Source organism: Gymnoscopelus braueri (genome assembly GCF_963280865.1).
Source record: "Gymnoscopelus braueri genome assembly, chromosome: 9".
In the NCBI taxonomy this organism is placed as follows: Eukaryota; Metazoa; Chordata; class Actinopteri; order Myctophiformes; family Myctophidae; genus Gymnoscopelus; species Gymnoscopelus braueri.
In genome coordinates, this window is record NC_137610.1 from 43,493,729 (window position 1) to 43,510,083 (window position 16,355).

Here is a 16,355-nt window from a genome sequence, read left to right on the forward strand (position 1 = left end):
CCACACCCACACACACACACACTCACTGTCACTGAATCCACCGCAGATATTAAAATGCTATAATGTGTTCATTTCACAAGATTGTGTGTGTGTGTGTGCTGTGTAGTGGTGGAAAAAGTACTCAAATGTTTTACTTGAGTAAAAGTATCAATACTGCAATGTAGAAATACTCTGTTACAAGTAAAAGTCCGGAATTCAAAATGTACTTGAGTAAAAGTACAAAAGTATTGGTATCAAAATGTACTTAAAGTACCAAAAGTAAAAGTACTCAATATGCAGAATGTCCCATTTCAAGTTTTCAAATGTATCTTTTGAAAATAGCAAATCTACAAGCTCACAGATGCGACGCATTGTGAGCTTGTAGATTTGCTATTTTCAAATGGCCGAAATGTAAGTGGTTAATGTATATTTTCTAATAATAATAAAAATCTACAAAGTAACTAGTAAGTAAAGTTTTCATATAAATGTAGTGGAGTAAAAGTACAATATTTGGACCCAAGATGTACTGGAGTAGAAGTAAAAGTATTAGAAATTGGAAATACTCAAGTAAAGTACAAATACCTCAAAATTGTACTTAAGTCGAGTATTTAAGTAAATGCACTTAGCTACTTTCCACCACTGGTGCTGTGTGCCTGTACATCCATGTGTTTCAGTGCATCTGTGATGCATGTGTCTGTGTGTGTGTGTGCGTGTGTGTGCGCGTGCGTGTGTGTGTGCGAGCTGATCCTGACATGTCAGGATCACTGCTACATGTCAGGATCACTAGATCTCTCTCTACACTCATTAAAACCTTGAAGCCCTCCAGCAAAACAAAACATCCTTGTCAGATGTCACACGATGAAAAGCTACAAACCTGACATCTCAAACCTCAACCTCACAGCGCTGCCTGCCTGCACCCCACAGCAACACAGATAAAGATAAAGGCATTAGAATGAGGAGTGACAGCCCACACATCTGTGGAGCCGATGTCAACACCAAGTACACCTGAATCCTTCTTCTTGTCTACTAGCCGCCGGCGGGCGCCCAGCGTTGATCGGGTTATTGAGCGGGTTAAATATAGGCACAAAGTACTTGGAGGTCAATCATGATCTACTATGGTGACAGTCTCAACCATGAGGATATTGCAAGTGGGTTAAATAATTTAACCCACTTGAAAAAAAACGCCAGCATGGGGATGAAAAACTATGTTTTAATGCTGGCAGTCAATGTGTTAAGTGTGGGCCGCGAATGCTCTTGACATTTTCAAGTGGGCCCTAATCCAGAAAAGGTTTAGAACCACTGGTCTATGACGTCAGTACTTTGGTGTCAGTCATCTCCATCTTAGGGCAAAGTCTCAGCTCAAGCCACCTCTCCATTGACTTGCAATGTAAAATGTTTGTAAAAAAGATATTGAAGTAACATTTAAAAAAGTTGCCAATTACTTCCCCAGATCATAGAACACCCGTGGAATAGTGAAATGATAAGTAGAAATGACATATGGTGTTGTCGTTATGACATGTTTTTAACAATTATACCAAGAAATGTTTTGTTTTTTTCCAAAAATGCAGTTGCTGTGTATGTCGACTCCAGTCATCCTTCCATCAGGATCAAAGGCGTAGTAGTGCACATCCGACGTCTTGACAGGTGCTGTCCCCGGCATGAACTCAGATCCGGCAACAAAGTAGAGCCGCAGCACACAGCATGCTCCCATAGAGGAATCTTTTATTTAAGCAGAGTACCGTTTTGGGCCCATGGCCTTCTTCAGACTCTTTGTAGTCTTTAGTCATCCTCCTCCCATCAAAACTATAACGTAATGTTGTTTCATGTATTCACCCAGTTTGGTAGATTTATTTCCTCTCACGTAGGTGCAAAAAAGCGCCATAAACGGATTGTCAGCTGTAGTCTGTGCAGTGCGTGCAGGAGCAAGCGACTTTTAACACCTTTTTAACCCTTTAAGACCGGAACGCATCGGTCATTTTAAGATTTCTTTGGCTATTCAAAAATAGCAGATCTACTGCGGCACCCAGTGCCGCACTATGAGCTTATAGATCTGTTATTTTTGAAAAATCGTGAATATTTGTGCAAATCTTTGAATATATATGTTTTAAAGCAAACATTTGTAACTCAAATCTTTGCTTCTGGGGATTCTACAAATGTCTTCTAAATCCTAACAGTTTTTTGAAAAGATTTATGTTGCTGTAATATCAGTGGTCCTCAAACTTTTTTCATGTCAAGGACCCCAAAAATGATGTATTTGGCCGCGGACCCCCCATCTCAAAACATGTTGTTCCAGGGACCCCCCGGAAGCAAAGATTTGAATTACAAATGTTCAAAGATTTGCCCAAATAGCCCAAATTGCCCGAATAGCCTAAATAAATCTAAAATATTACACAGATGCGTTCCCAGTCTTAATGGGTTAATACTGATGTCTCCCAATCTGATCTCCTAGACACAGTCTGTAACAGTCAGGGCAAGTCAGTCTGGTGTGTCAGGACACACTCGTCTCAAATACACACAGAAGCTATGAGGTACAGTATGGCTTTTAAAAAACATAATTTCATTACAACTTCAAAACCCACCAGAATTCACTTCAGCAAATAAAAACAAACACATAGTTTGTGGAATAAACGACAGTAAAATATTCCATATTACCGTTGGATGTCATGGACCTGTTTACGTCCCCGTTCACTTTAGGGATGCAACAGGAAGTGGAAGAGAATGATGACACACTTTAATGGTCTATTATTCTAGAGCCCGATCGATGCCAGATTTTGGGGTCTGATGCCAATCTCCAATTTTTGAGAGTCCTAATGACTAATGTTCATTAAAAAAAAGAAAAACTTGGCCTGGTAGCCGTAGCGTGGCGGTCCAGGCACCCTATAGGCTGCAATGCCAGCCTGACGGCGTGTCGCGGGTTCGACTCCCGTTCCCGACGACCTTTGCTGCGTGTCACCCCCCCCCCACCCATCTCCCTCCCCATTTCCTGTCAGCCTACTTTCCCTATCCTTCTCTAAATAAAGGCATAAAAAAAGCCCCCCCCAAAAAAAGAAAAGAAAAACATTTGATTAACCCATTACGATCTGGGGACGATTCTACAAATGCCTTCCAAATCAGTAGTTCTCATACTTTCATGATTATTAATTTTTTTCTCCAAAAATAGCAGATATACAAGCTCGTAGTGCGGCACAAAGCGACGCGCTGTGAGCTTGTATATCTGCTATTTTTGAATAGCCAACGCAAAAATCTAAAATGACACGGATGCTTTCCTGGTTTTAGTGGGTTCAAATATCTATTTCAGCTATTTAAAAAAAAAGAACATCAATAATTGCCAACGCCGATGTAATTAGAAAAAAGGCCAATAATGGCCGATATAGTCTAGTCTATTACCCCCCCTTTTCACTGCTCCGTTCAAACCGTCCTCGCTTCACTTGAATCTATTTATAGAACAAACCCAGGGATCCAAATTAGCTCATGGAAGGAGAGAATTCCTCATACTGTACGTTTTTCAACCAAATAAATGAGCGGAGCCGTTTGGCTGCTCTTCCCGAAGCTGCCACGATGAAAGCCGGGATTAGAAATGTGAGAAACACAAAGGGTTGAAGGAATACTGGCAGCAGTAGATGCATGGGTTTGAGGATAATAGGCTAGGCAAGCAGACAGAGAGGGAGGTGAGTTTGGAGATTACCACTGCCAGGTTGCTTAACCTGTCAAGACCGGGAAAGCATCTGACTGTATCATTTTTTGATTTCTTTGGCTATTCAAAAAATAGCAGATATACAAGCTACGCTACGAACTTGCAGATCTGCTTTTTTTTTTTATCATGAAAATTTGTGCACATTTTGGAATGTATGTTTTTTTAAGCGAACATTTTTACTCAAATCTTTGCTTCTTGGGGATTCTACAAATGTCTTCTAAATCCTAACAGTTGTTTTTTTAAACTTATGTTGCTATAATATAATATAATAAGTGGTTATTTTTTTTTTCATGCCCAAAATGTCACCCCCAAAATTATATGTACAGTATTTGGCCGCGGACCCTCATCTGAAAATATTTTGTTCCAGGGACCCCCAGAAGCAAAGATTTGAGTTAAAAATGTTTGCTTTAAAAAAATGCACAAATTATTATTATAATATTCACGATTTTTCAAAAAATGCAGATCTAAAAGCTTGTAGCGCGGCACTCTGTGCCGTGCCATGAGCTTGTATATCTGCTATTTTTGAATAGCCAAATACATCGAAAAATGACACACGGATGCGTTCCCGATCTTAATGGGTTAATGAGTTTTTTTTCTCCACAGGGAGGTCGAGAAGCGGCGAGACAATCCCATTAGGGAAATCCAGAGAGTTTCAGCTCTTTGGAGAGAGTATCACCGCTACAGTAAGGAACATACAGAGACAGACGTGAGAAAGAGATGAGGAACTCACCCCAGTCAGGTCTCTCTCTGTTTGTAATGAAAGTCCTTTATGTGAAGACTTGAGGAGGTGTGACGTCACGCAGGTTTCTGGAAAAAGAGAGAGAAAAAAACAACAAGGACATCAGTTTTTTTGTTCAAGTTTAAAACTTCCAAGTACAGGGCATTTTCAAAGGACGGAAGACATTTTTCTTTTTACCAAAAGAACCATCATCACTACCGTTCAGAAAAGTAATGCATTCACTGCGTGTGTCTGGGTTATTCTGGCATGTCCAGCCCTCCAGTAAAAACTCCACTCTGGGGAAACTCGCATTAGAAACAGTGAGCGGATAGAATGAGCGAGAACTAACTCACTGAGTGTCTGAGCCACTCTGCTACACCTAGAATCCAGTGGTGGAAAAGTAACTAAGTACATGTACTCAAGTACAATTTTGAGGTATTTGTACTTGACTTGAGTATTTCGAATTTCCGATACTTTTACTTCTACTCTACTACATCTCAGAGGCAAATATTGTACTTTTACTCCACTACGATTATTTGAAAACTTTAGTTGCTAGTTACTTTGCAGATATAAATGATTACATTAAAAAACATGCATTAACCACTTATTTTACTTGAAAATAGCCGATCAACAAGCTCACAACGCGTCGCATTGCGACACATTGTGAGCTTGTAGATCTGCTATTTTCAAACATTTCAGGACTTACTTTTGGTACTTTAAGTACATTTTGATACCAAATTACCAATACTATTGTACTTTTACTCAAGTTAATCTTGAACACCAGACTTTACTTGTAACAGAGTACTTCTACATTGCAGTATTAATACTTTTACTTAAGTAAAACATTTGAGTACTTTTTCCACCACTGCTAGAATCCAAGATCAAATCTGTCTGGGTCAAATATTCCAACTTGACTTCAGTTCACACACATCTACTGAGTTCTGAAAGTTGAATGCAGACTCTCTGCATCAACACAAGAGTATTCATTTACACGTATTAAACATCACAGCTAAAGTCTTATCATCATGCCTCTTAAAACTGTCATATTTGATCTATACACTCATTACACTGGCATACCATTCAGATGCAGGAATACAAATCACAGTAGGAAGGCTTAATGTGAACGTTGTGTTGCTCTGCAGGAGCTTTGCGGGGGAATCCCCCCAACAAAAGCACACACAACAAAAGATTTTCATCTCTGTTGGACCACCTGTTTAAACAAAGGTGAACCAATAGAAACACTAGACCTGAAATGCATTGCTTCACTGTGTAACAATTTTTCACACTGTGGCCACATTCATCATAGTCCTTGGACACGTGAATGCTCAGCTGGTTGATGCACTACTGGCCACGCACACACACAAACCGACAGCCATTCCACGAACAGCTGAGACAGAGAGAGAGACATGCAGGGGAGAACCCAACTGAACACCATCATATGACCCAACAGGGTCCAGATTCACTGCAGAGCCCATAGAATAGACTTTACAAGTTTTCAAATTCAAACACCTTTACTGTGTTTCCAGCTCTCTCACAGTTTGAGTAAAATACTGCTGAAACTGAAGAACCTGGATTGGATTCAAAAGTCAAGCAGCACATTTCTGAATTAAAATATTTGGGGAAAAAAATCAAGTATCTTCAAGGACGTTGCAGTATGAGGGCATGGCTATAGGAGAATAGAACTAGAACCCGACCGATGACATATTGATATCGATCCCCGTTATGGATTCTCCCGATTACAGATGTTTGAAAAAAAAAAACGGACATGCCGCAAATGGGCATTTGAGCCCATGTGGTACGCTACGCGCCCTAACCACTCGGCTATATCGGGTCGCCCCTACAGCGACAGTCTTTTTTATATCATTTTTGTCATTGTCATTTTTATATTACTGAGGGTCCTGCCATCTGTCTCCTCTCAGACCCCATTACTGCTCTGGAAATTCCCAAAACTCCCCCCAAAAGGCTTCAGCAGCAAGATACAGTTATGCCGTACGTACTAAATTTTATATATTCGTAAAAAGTATTCAGCCAAATCCAATACCAACCCTGCTGATATAGATCTGTCTGACAAGGAGCACTGTACACCATTGATGGCAGACAGAGGTGGTACTAAGTTACTAAAAGTACTTTTTAGAATACTTTTCCACTTCTCCAATTTTAAAGACATTTTCTCTTGCTCCCGACTAGTGCCTCCAAATAGTCTGGCATTATAAGCCATCGATAAAATTGGTTTCATTTTAAAAGAAAATTGTGTTTAGGCTATGTAATACGTTCCCAATTTCCCATTATAGTCGGTAAATTAACCTGTCTGTCTGTGTGTTTATCTCCTCTCTAATCCCTCATACAGTGACTTTATGAGGAAGCGGGTTGCAGGATAGATGTATTATAGATGTTATTGAGCTTCTGTCCTCCATTAACTGTTAATCTATCCTGCTCCATCTCTAGTCAATAACAAACCGGCCGTTTATCAGCCTAATGCTCCTGCTGCACTGACTGAATGCCTAAACCGCCCGCCTCGCTCACTCCATTTATTTCAATAATGGAAAGTTCTGGAAGCATTTAAATTCGAAGTCCCCCCAATCGAACAGCATCCATTACCGTTTCAACTACCAGAACAGCTGGCCCTGGGCAAGCTTGTTACTGCCGAGGGAACCCAGATAATACGTGTGTGTCAGCGGCGTCTGCAAGTGTGTGTGTGTGTGTGTGTGTGTGTGTGTGTGTGTGTGTGTGAGTGGTGGAAAGAGTACTCAAATGTTTTACTTAAGTAAAAGTATCAATACTGCAATGTAGAAGTACTCTGTTACAAGTAAAAGTCTGGAATTCAACATTTACTTGAGTAAAAGTACATAAGTATTGGTATCAAAATGTACTTAAAGTACCAAAAGTAAAAGTACTAAAATGTTTGAAAATAGCAAATCTACAAGCTCACAACATCGCGACGCGTTGTGAGCTTGTAGATCGGCTATTTTCAAATAGCCTAGGTATAAAATAAGGCTTAAGTGGTAAATTTATGTTTTATAATGTAATAATTTATATCTGCAAAGTAACTAGTAACTGAAGTTTTCAAATAATTGTAGTAAAGTAAAAGTACAATATTTGCCTCCGAGATGTAGTGGAGTAGAACCAAAAGTATAAACAATTGGAAATACTCCAGTAAGGTAAAAGTACCTCAAAATTGTACTTAAGTACAGTACTTGAGTAAATGTACTTAATTACTTTACACCACTGGGGTGTGTGTGTGTGTGTGTGTGTGTGTGTGTGTGGGTGTGTGGGTGTGTGGGGGTGTGTGTGTGTGTGTGTGTGTGTGTGTGTGTGTGTGTGTGTGTGTGTGTGTGTGTGTGTGTGTGTGTGTGTGTGTGTGTGTGTCATGTTGAAAAACACCATCAGTCTGTTGCATAATTAATTTTTGCATTAGCCTTCCAGCAGAGGTTAGCTTCTTATCCATCTGAGTCCCATTAACGACACTCAGCTGGCTGAAATTAAGGTCTAAATTACACACTGATGTCACAGGGTCTCAGTAACACTGAACATAAACACCACCAGGCCAAACTCATGACACTCATCTGGTTACTGGAAGGAGCTCAGTCCATTTCATTTAGATTCATTCAGGTATCAACCGGACCGCTCTCATTAAAAGGCTGCAGATCACTTTGACACTGACGACGCGTAAAGTGGTCGTCTCACTTTTGTCTTTACGGAGACGGATAGTAGGAGAGCTGAGAGGGAGATAGTTAAGTGTAAGAGAGACAAACAGTAGGAAAGCTGAGAGGGAGACAGTGTGTGTATGCTTCGCGCACACACACACACACACACACACACACACTCACACTGTGTAGCTTTTTTTAAGATCGGGAAAGTATCTGTCATTTTAGATTTTAACCATTAATCGTTGCTGTCCGGCAGAAACCAGCAAACTCCATTTTCCCGCTTTAGCATTTTTTTCCATAAATCAGTGCTATTGAACACCCTTTACGTCTGTGTGTTGATTAAAAAATATTGAACCAATGAAAAGTATTAAAAAGTGCTTCTGACAAAACCAGCTAACTCCATTGGATCCTCAAACTTTCTGCTAAACCAGCCAACTCCAGCAAAGGGAGGTGGAGTTAGCTGGTTTTGACGACTCCAGGCTCCACCCCCTTTTGACCTCCAACCTCATTGTGAGCTTGGAGGTCCATTCAGCTGTTCTTATCAATGATGAACAAAACCTCTTAACTCCATTTTGTTTTGTTTTCTTCATTTCCTGAAAAATGAACATTTTGGAGTTAGCTGGTTCCTGCCGGACAGCAATAAATATATATATATATATATATATATATATATATACACATATTCAAAGATTTGCACATATTTTCACAATTTCCCCCCCCAAAAAGTTGCAGATCTACCAAGCTCATAGCCGCGCTATAGATCTGCTATTGTTGAATAGTCTTTATGGGTTAAATAAAAAGCTACTGGCCTGTGGAGTGGTGCAAAAAGAGCTAAGGCCATGGGGTCAGTAAAAAACATTCTCGTGAGAGCATGAAGGTGCACAGTAAAGTCCATCGCAACGCGTTGTGAGCTTGTAGATCTGCTATTTTCACTACTTTTGTGCTCGTCTTGTATTATGAAGTAGCATTCATTTAAGAAAAAAAAACATAGAAATGTGAACTATGGAGACACAAGGTTTCTACCCGACAACAACTATATCTCGTTTGGGACCAAAGTATTTGTGACAGACTGGCCCACCGACTGATATTGCCTTCCTTAGAGCCTCGCCTCTATGCAAAGGGCTAAAAATAGACTAAATTCGCCATACAAACATGCCCTAACCCGGCAGCATGCTTTGATGTCCATGTCAAGGAGCAAGCTTTGTCCACAGTCAATATTTCCACCTTTTAACCCATTAAGGCCTGAAGCCGATTCTACCAATGTCTTCTAAATCCCAACAGAAAAAAAAAAAAAAAAAAACGTATGTTGCTAGATCAGTGATTTTCCGACTTTTTCATAATTGTCAAGGACCCCCAAACTTATATGTGTTTGGCCACGGACCGCCCCAGGGACCCCCAGAAGCAAAGTTTGAGTAAAAAATGTTTGCTTTAAAAGAATATATTCGCAGATGTGCACACATTTAAAAAAATTATCTAAAATAGCAGATCTACAAGCTCGTAGCTATGAGCTTGCATATCTGCTATTTTTGAATAGTGCAAAATAATGCTTTTTGCTCAAATCAAAAAATGACACAAATGTGTTCCCGGTCTTAATGGGTTAAAATCCTAATGAGATTATGACAGGGATTATAAATCTGCAGCCTGCCATGCACTCAGGGAGGGTTTCCATTTCAAACCTATTACGTACCGTTAACACACACACACACACACACACACACACACACACACAAGTTTGCCATAGGGCACACACACTCAAACCCAACCCCTTTTTCTGGGAAGCTTTGGGAGTTGTGTTCTGGGAAAATATATGAGCTTAATATGATCCATTTCACATGCACTTAACCTTCACAACAAACACATGCTTCCCTTCTCAAAACATCCCCCTCCCTCTCTCTTCTATCATTACATTCTTCCTGCAATCTATCCATTCCACCAAAGTATCATATGATGCCACCCTCCTCTTATCTCTTTGTGGTTCTGTCACTTCCTCCTTCCATTCTAGGATCACAGGAATATCGTCTGTCAACGACTGTCTGTTTCGCTGATGCAGGGAGTCAATATAATTTTATCGTAGCGCTTTGTGATGAGTGACGGTGTCAGCAAAATGCTTCAAATGTCATAATGAAATGTGAGATGATTGCATTTAACCACTTGAACCGAGAATCCTATTCTGGCGGGAACCTTACAGCCAAAAAAATGGTCAATCTTACAAGCTCACAACTCAATGCCTTGCAACGCGTTGTGAGCTTGTAGATCGGCTAGTTTTGGCTTATAGATTTGGTGTAGAGGGAGAACGCGGTCCAATAGTACAAAGCAAACTCAGGTCCAGTTTACCATGTCTAGCTAGGGTTAACTGTGTCGTAGAATTCTGGATCGATCAGCGATCGATAAGGCACATAGGAGTCGAGACAATATTCTAGGTGGTGGTTATGCTTTATGTACTATATCATGGTATGGTATTATATCATGGTCAGACGTACATTAACACTCATGTCAGTGGTACGGTAGTTCTGCCTCGAGCACAGGGCAGAGATCACAGTTATACTGTAGCTGCTTGAAGGACAAACTGAACCATAACAAGATAGGCTGTACCAAAACAATAGCTATTAGGCCTAGTGGAGACATTTAGGCTCTTACAAGCTGTCAAATATCATAATGTATTGTAGAAGTATTACAAGTGATGGTAACAATTTCTTCCTCAACTGACACACAAACACGCCTCACACACCTGTAATAACATCTAAACCAGGGGTCTTCAACGTTTCTCTGGCCAAGGACCCCATAGCTGAGGGAGAGATGAAGCAGGGACCCCCCCACTCACTATATATTGTATAAAATTAAACTTTTTCAAAGATTTCATAAATATGCTTCATAGACTTGTTTGACAGCACTGTCATTATATAGCGTTGTGCTGGATTCATGTGTATTTTCAGACAGTTAACCACTTAAACCCTCAATACTTAGAAAACCTGACCTAGGTCTGCTCTCTTCTCCCCACACTAAACCTATTAGCCAAAAATATACAATCTACAAGCTCACAACGCGAGGCGTTGTGAGCTTGTAGATTGGATATTTTCGGCTAATGTTCCCACCAGAACAGGGATGCTAGGGTTCAAGGGGTTAATGTATAAAAGAAGAAAAAAAAAGTTCCTATCACACAAAGATTTAGCTGCCCCCCCTGTAGTAACTCTGAGGACTCCCTAGGGGTCCCCGGACCCCTCTGTTGAAGACCCTTGATCTAAACCTCTGCAAAATTCATCGTTACACTTCGACCCTGACCGATCCATACTGGCTGCACTCTCCATCATCCCAAAAGGGCATCACCATCAGTCACAATTAACGTTGTGTGCATATGCTAGTGTCTGAGTGAAAGGTTATACACATTTGCATGTGCGCGAGCGTGCACGCGCATGTGTGCGCGTGTGTGTGTGTGTTACTGCCAAACCATCCGTCCTTCAACTTTCGACATTAGCAGGTGTGAGGCTGTTGAAAGTCCTTGGCAAAACCGCTCCGTTTGACACAAGAAACCGTTTTCTATCCTGCAATTGGAAGCTCCCAGACGCTTTCCTCAGACAAACTTTGTGAACTTGGCCAGAGGCAAGAGGAGCTTTTCTCAGCAGGGGGTGGGGGGGGTGTCGGAGAAAGCTGCCAGCTTGGCCTCTGCACTGTAGTTTAAACACTGTAGGAAATCTGTGCCAATATTTTGCAAGCTGGAAACACAGGCTAAGTCCAAATACCCAAAGGAAACAGAAGCAGGACCGGACTATGGCTTCCTTTGAGTAACTTTATTAGTTAACGAGCACAGAGTGACGTTTCCAGCCAATGCTCCAAGTCCCAACTACCCTGTACTGCCACAACGGGGGTTAGAAGTTACAAACAAAAGAGATTTTCCCACCACGGAGAACACACTTAAATCTTTAAATTAAAGTGGAAGAGATGGAACATTTCTCACAGTGAAATCAAGAGGATGTGCTTAGGTTCCGGTGAAAAGTCTATCAGAAGAGAAGAGAAGAGAAGAGAAGAGAAGAGAAGAGAAGAGAAGAGAAGAGAAGAGAGAATCAAGCCAAACAAAATGGAAGAGGAAACATCTGCTTTGAGTCACCTGGCTATTATTAAATGAAAGATATGGTTGTGTTATGTTATGGTGTGTGTTCATAATGTGCTACAGGGCACATATCAGCACCAGTGTCGAGACCTTTGATCTGGCAGCCAGAGGGGGTCTGACTGAACACGAGATGCATGCACACACACACACACACACACACACACACACACACACACACACATAAAGAGATCACCTGTACTGCATTGTCAGAGCAGCGCAGTGCTGCATCCACCATGGCACGGGATTAAAGACTGGGATGAAAGCGATCCTTTCATGTGATGTAGCTTTGTCCTACATGTATTCAGACACCAACAAGGACGTTTGTGTCCGGTACAATGCCAGTAAGACGACCCTTTATATACATCCCATAAGCTTTATAATGTTTACTAATCTAGGGAAAGGTTACTGAGGACGGGTGCTCTTTCACACCAATATACAAGCCTAACAGTCATAATTGCACCTATACAACCCAGTACAACCAGTCTTCTACTGTTGGTCACTATAGCTGCCCAGTACAACCAAAGTCTTCTACTGTTGGTCACTGCTCTGCCCAGTACAACCACAGTCTTCTACCGTTGGTCACTATAGCTGCCCAGTACAACCACAGTCTTCTACTGTTGGTCACTATAGCTGCCCAGTACAACCACAGTCTTCTACCGTTGGTCACTATAGCTGCCCAGTTCTACTGCTGGCGGTAACCGCCATAAAACACACTCACCCCCATGTTTCCCGCAGACCGCTTGCTCCCAGCGGTTCTTGTATTCTTGTATCCGTTTTACTGGCGTTAAGGTTAGGAATAAGTTTAGGATTAGGCATAGTTTAACTGAGGTTAAGTTTAGGTGTAGGCATAGATTTACTGAGGTTACGTTTAGGAATAAGGTTAGGTGTAGGCATAGTTTTACTGAGGTTAAGTTTAGGAATAAGGTTAGGTGTAGGCATAGTTTTACTGAGGTTACGTTTAGGAATAAGGTTGGGTGTAGGCATAGTTTTACTGAGGTTACGTTTAGGAATAAGGTTAGGTGTAGGCATAGTTTTACTGAGGTTAAGTTTAGGAATAAGGTTAGGTGTAGGCATAGTTTTACTGAGGTTAAGTTTAGGAATAAGGTTAGGTGTAGGCATAGTTTTACTGAGGTTACGTTTAGGAATAAGGTTAGGTTTAGGCATAGTTTTACTGAGGTTACGTTTAGGAATAAGGCTAGGTGTAGGCATAGTTTTACTGAGGTTACGTTTAGGAATAAGGCTAGGTGTAGGCATAGTTTTACTGAGGTTACGTTTAGGAATAAGGCTAGGTGTAGGCATAGTTTTACTGAGGTTATGTTTAGGAGTAAGGTTAGGTGTAGGCATAGTTTTACTGAGGTTACGTTTAGGAATAAGGTTAGGTGTAGGCATAGTTTTACTGAGGTTACGTTTAGGAATAAGGTTATGCGTAGGCATACTGTACTTTTACTGAGGTAACATTTAAGAACACCTGGTGGAGACCGTTCCGAGGTCGTGGGATTTGACCCGGGGCGAGCATTCTCGTATTCCTGTTGGCCACTGGGAGCTGCCCAGCACAACAACCAGTTCTCTATCTGTTAGCCAATGAGCAGCTCAACTGGAGCAACTGCTGGCCGAGTGCCTTGCTGAACAGTAAGGCAGTAGTACACTGAGGTTAGTTGTTGAAGGGTTGTTGTGATGAAGGATCCCTGTCTATTTAGCTAGGTGGGTCACTTTGACCATATGTGTATTGTGTCACTTAATTGATGATTATGTTCAGCCTAGAGAGAGGGACTGGCAGCTAGAGTACAGGGTCAGGTGTGTTTAATCCGTTGGGGCTTTAGATTGGGAGCTCTGTATGTTTGGAGCCTTTGAGGAGTGAAGAGATACTTTTATGCCTGACATATTATTACTTGTTTTGATTGTGTTTTGGACTATATCACTGAAAATACTTTATTGTTTTATTTGCAACATGGGACTGTGTTGAACAGTACTTTCTGTAACCAAGGTTATAATAAACACCCTTGAAGATGAGAAGAAGCCTCTCTGCATTCTTGCCCATGCACCATGGTGACCACTGTGGTCACCACTTCCCAACCAGCTAAATCAATTATCCTACATTACAGTTGTCATTTCCCCAGTTAGCACAGGGATTCAAACTGGTGATCTTTGCCTCTAGACATTCATCACCCTAACCCGAAGGATGGGAAATTGTTCCCACAGTCAGTAGGAAATAGCACCTTCTGTCTTGCATGCAAATGAGGTTCATCATCACAGAGGAATGTCTTCAGAGGACTTTGACCTGAGAATGTCCTCGGTGACCAAAACAACACACTGGGGTTGCCTGGTGATCACAATGAAATGTGTTGAGAAATGTGTGGAATGCACGTCCACAAGCATAACTTTAACCACATGAACCAGTGTCCCAATTCCGGGCATTTCATAATAGGTGACTATTCGGCAAAAATAGCTCATAAAACATCGCATTTGACGCGTTGTTAGCTTGTAGATCAGCTATTTTCGGTGACAAGATTTACTGTAGAGGGGACCAAGCATGGGGTCAATGAAGTAAACTGCTCACAAAATGTAAGGAAACTTGAATTTGGGCCATTATATCTCCCCTTTACTAATACCAATTAGTAAAGTGTTATATATCATTTTTATCTGTGATTAGTCACCTTTACAACAAGGTACAGCTTGTAAGCATTGGGCATTCATGGAATGAGCAACACAGGCAAACGTGTGGGTAGCGCCGAGCAAAAATGTGCCAAAATGGCCTGTAAGACTTTTCTGCTGACATTCAATGTCGTGACATTCATGACATTTGTGGGATCAACTTGGGCGTCCTGTACGTCTTAGAGTGACCAACAGAACCACATTGGCTGACTTGCAACATATCCTCATTGAGGAATGGGATGCCATCCCACAGCAGAAAGTGGCCAGGTTGCATGAGGAGGTGCGAAGCTGTTGTGGCTGCATATGGATCTTCCACACGCTACTGAGGACCCTGAAACTGAGTGTAAAATTAGTGAAGTGTATGGCCAACATGTTTCTTTTTCTTATCCTTATTTTGTCCTTAGTACTGTGGGAGAGTGCAATCTTAAATGCTCCAAGCAACAAAGGGGAATACCAACTGAACAGTGACAAAACGAGAGTGAATTCCACCAGAAAAGTCTAACAGGCCATTTTGGCACATTTTTGTTCAGCGCTATCCACACATTTTCCTGTGTTGCTCATTCCATGAATTCCAGATGTTTAGAAGCTGTACCTCGTTGTAAAGGTGACGAATGAACGATTAAAATGATATAAAACACCTTACTGATTGGTATTATTAAAGGGAAGATATAATGGCCCAAATTCAAGTTTCCTTACATTTTGTGAGCAGTTCAAACCGGGAACGCATCTGTGTAACCACTTTATTATACTTTGGCTATTAAAAAAATATTAGATATACAAGCTCATAGCACGGCACCGAGTGCCGCGCTATGAGCTTGTATATCTGCTATTTTTGAAAAATCTTGAACATTTGTGCAAATATTTGAATATATATATTTTTTTAAAGTTTTTTTTAAAAACTCAAATCTTTGTTTCTGGGGGTCCCTATTACAAAATATTTTGAGATGGGGGTCCGGGGGCCAAATACATATAGGCCTAATTATGGGGGTCCTTGCATGAAAAAGTTTGAGCACCACTGATATACAGCAACACTAGTTTTTCAGAAAACTGAAAAATACAGTCTGTAACCTTGGCTCATGTTCCCATGGATATTTATTACCACCCAAAGGTGACGTTTTGAGCACCAAGCTCTTCCTCAGACTGACTGGGTGACTTGAACGGGTGCTTGATACTTTGGGTGGGAATGTAATAAATATCCATGGGAGCGTGATCCAGGGTGCAAACTCTGTTTTACAAACTTTTTGCAAGAAAGCAAACATGCCTTAGAAATCACATCAAACAATATATATATTTTTTTAATGAAACCATACATTCAATTATGCAAATAGCCTATGGGATGAAGTGTGTATGGCATTTGAACAACTTAAACCCCATATGTTTGAGCGGAGTCCCTCAGGGCTCTATACTAGACTAGTGTCTTTTCTGTCTTCTCTTATTGTGGGGAAAGCTTTCGCTGAAAATAGCCGATCGACAAGCTCACAGCATGTCGCAGTGCGACGCATTGTGAGCTATTTTCTGCAAAAGCTTTCCCCACAATACAGATGCTGGGGTTTAAGTGGT

At 41.1% G+C, this 16,355-nt stretch overlaps 1 long non-coding RNA gene across 1 annotated transcript in view; it reads right to left on the reverse strand.

Moving 5' to 3' along the window:
* Positions 1-16,355, reverse strand: part of LOC308092123 — a 124,427-nt gene that overhangs the window by 61,122 nt on the left and 46,950 nt on the right. The window contains exon 2 of the long non-coding RNA XR_013933771.1: positions 4,404-4,480. This is a non-coding gene — a long non-coding RNA (uncharacterized lncRNA). The remainder of the gene's footprint in view (positions 1-4,403; positions 4,481-16,355) is intronic.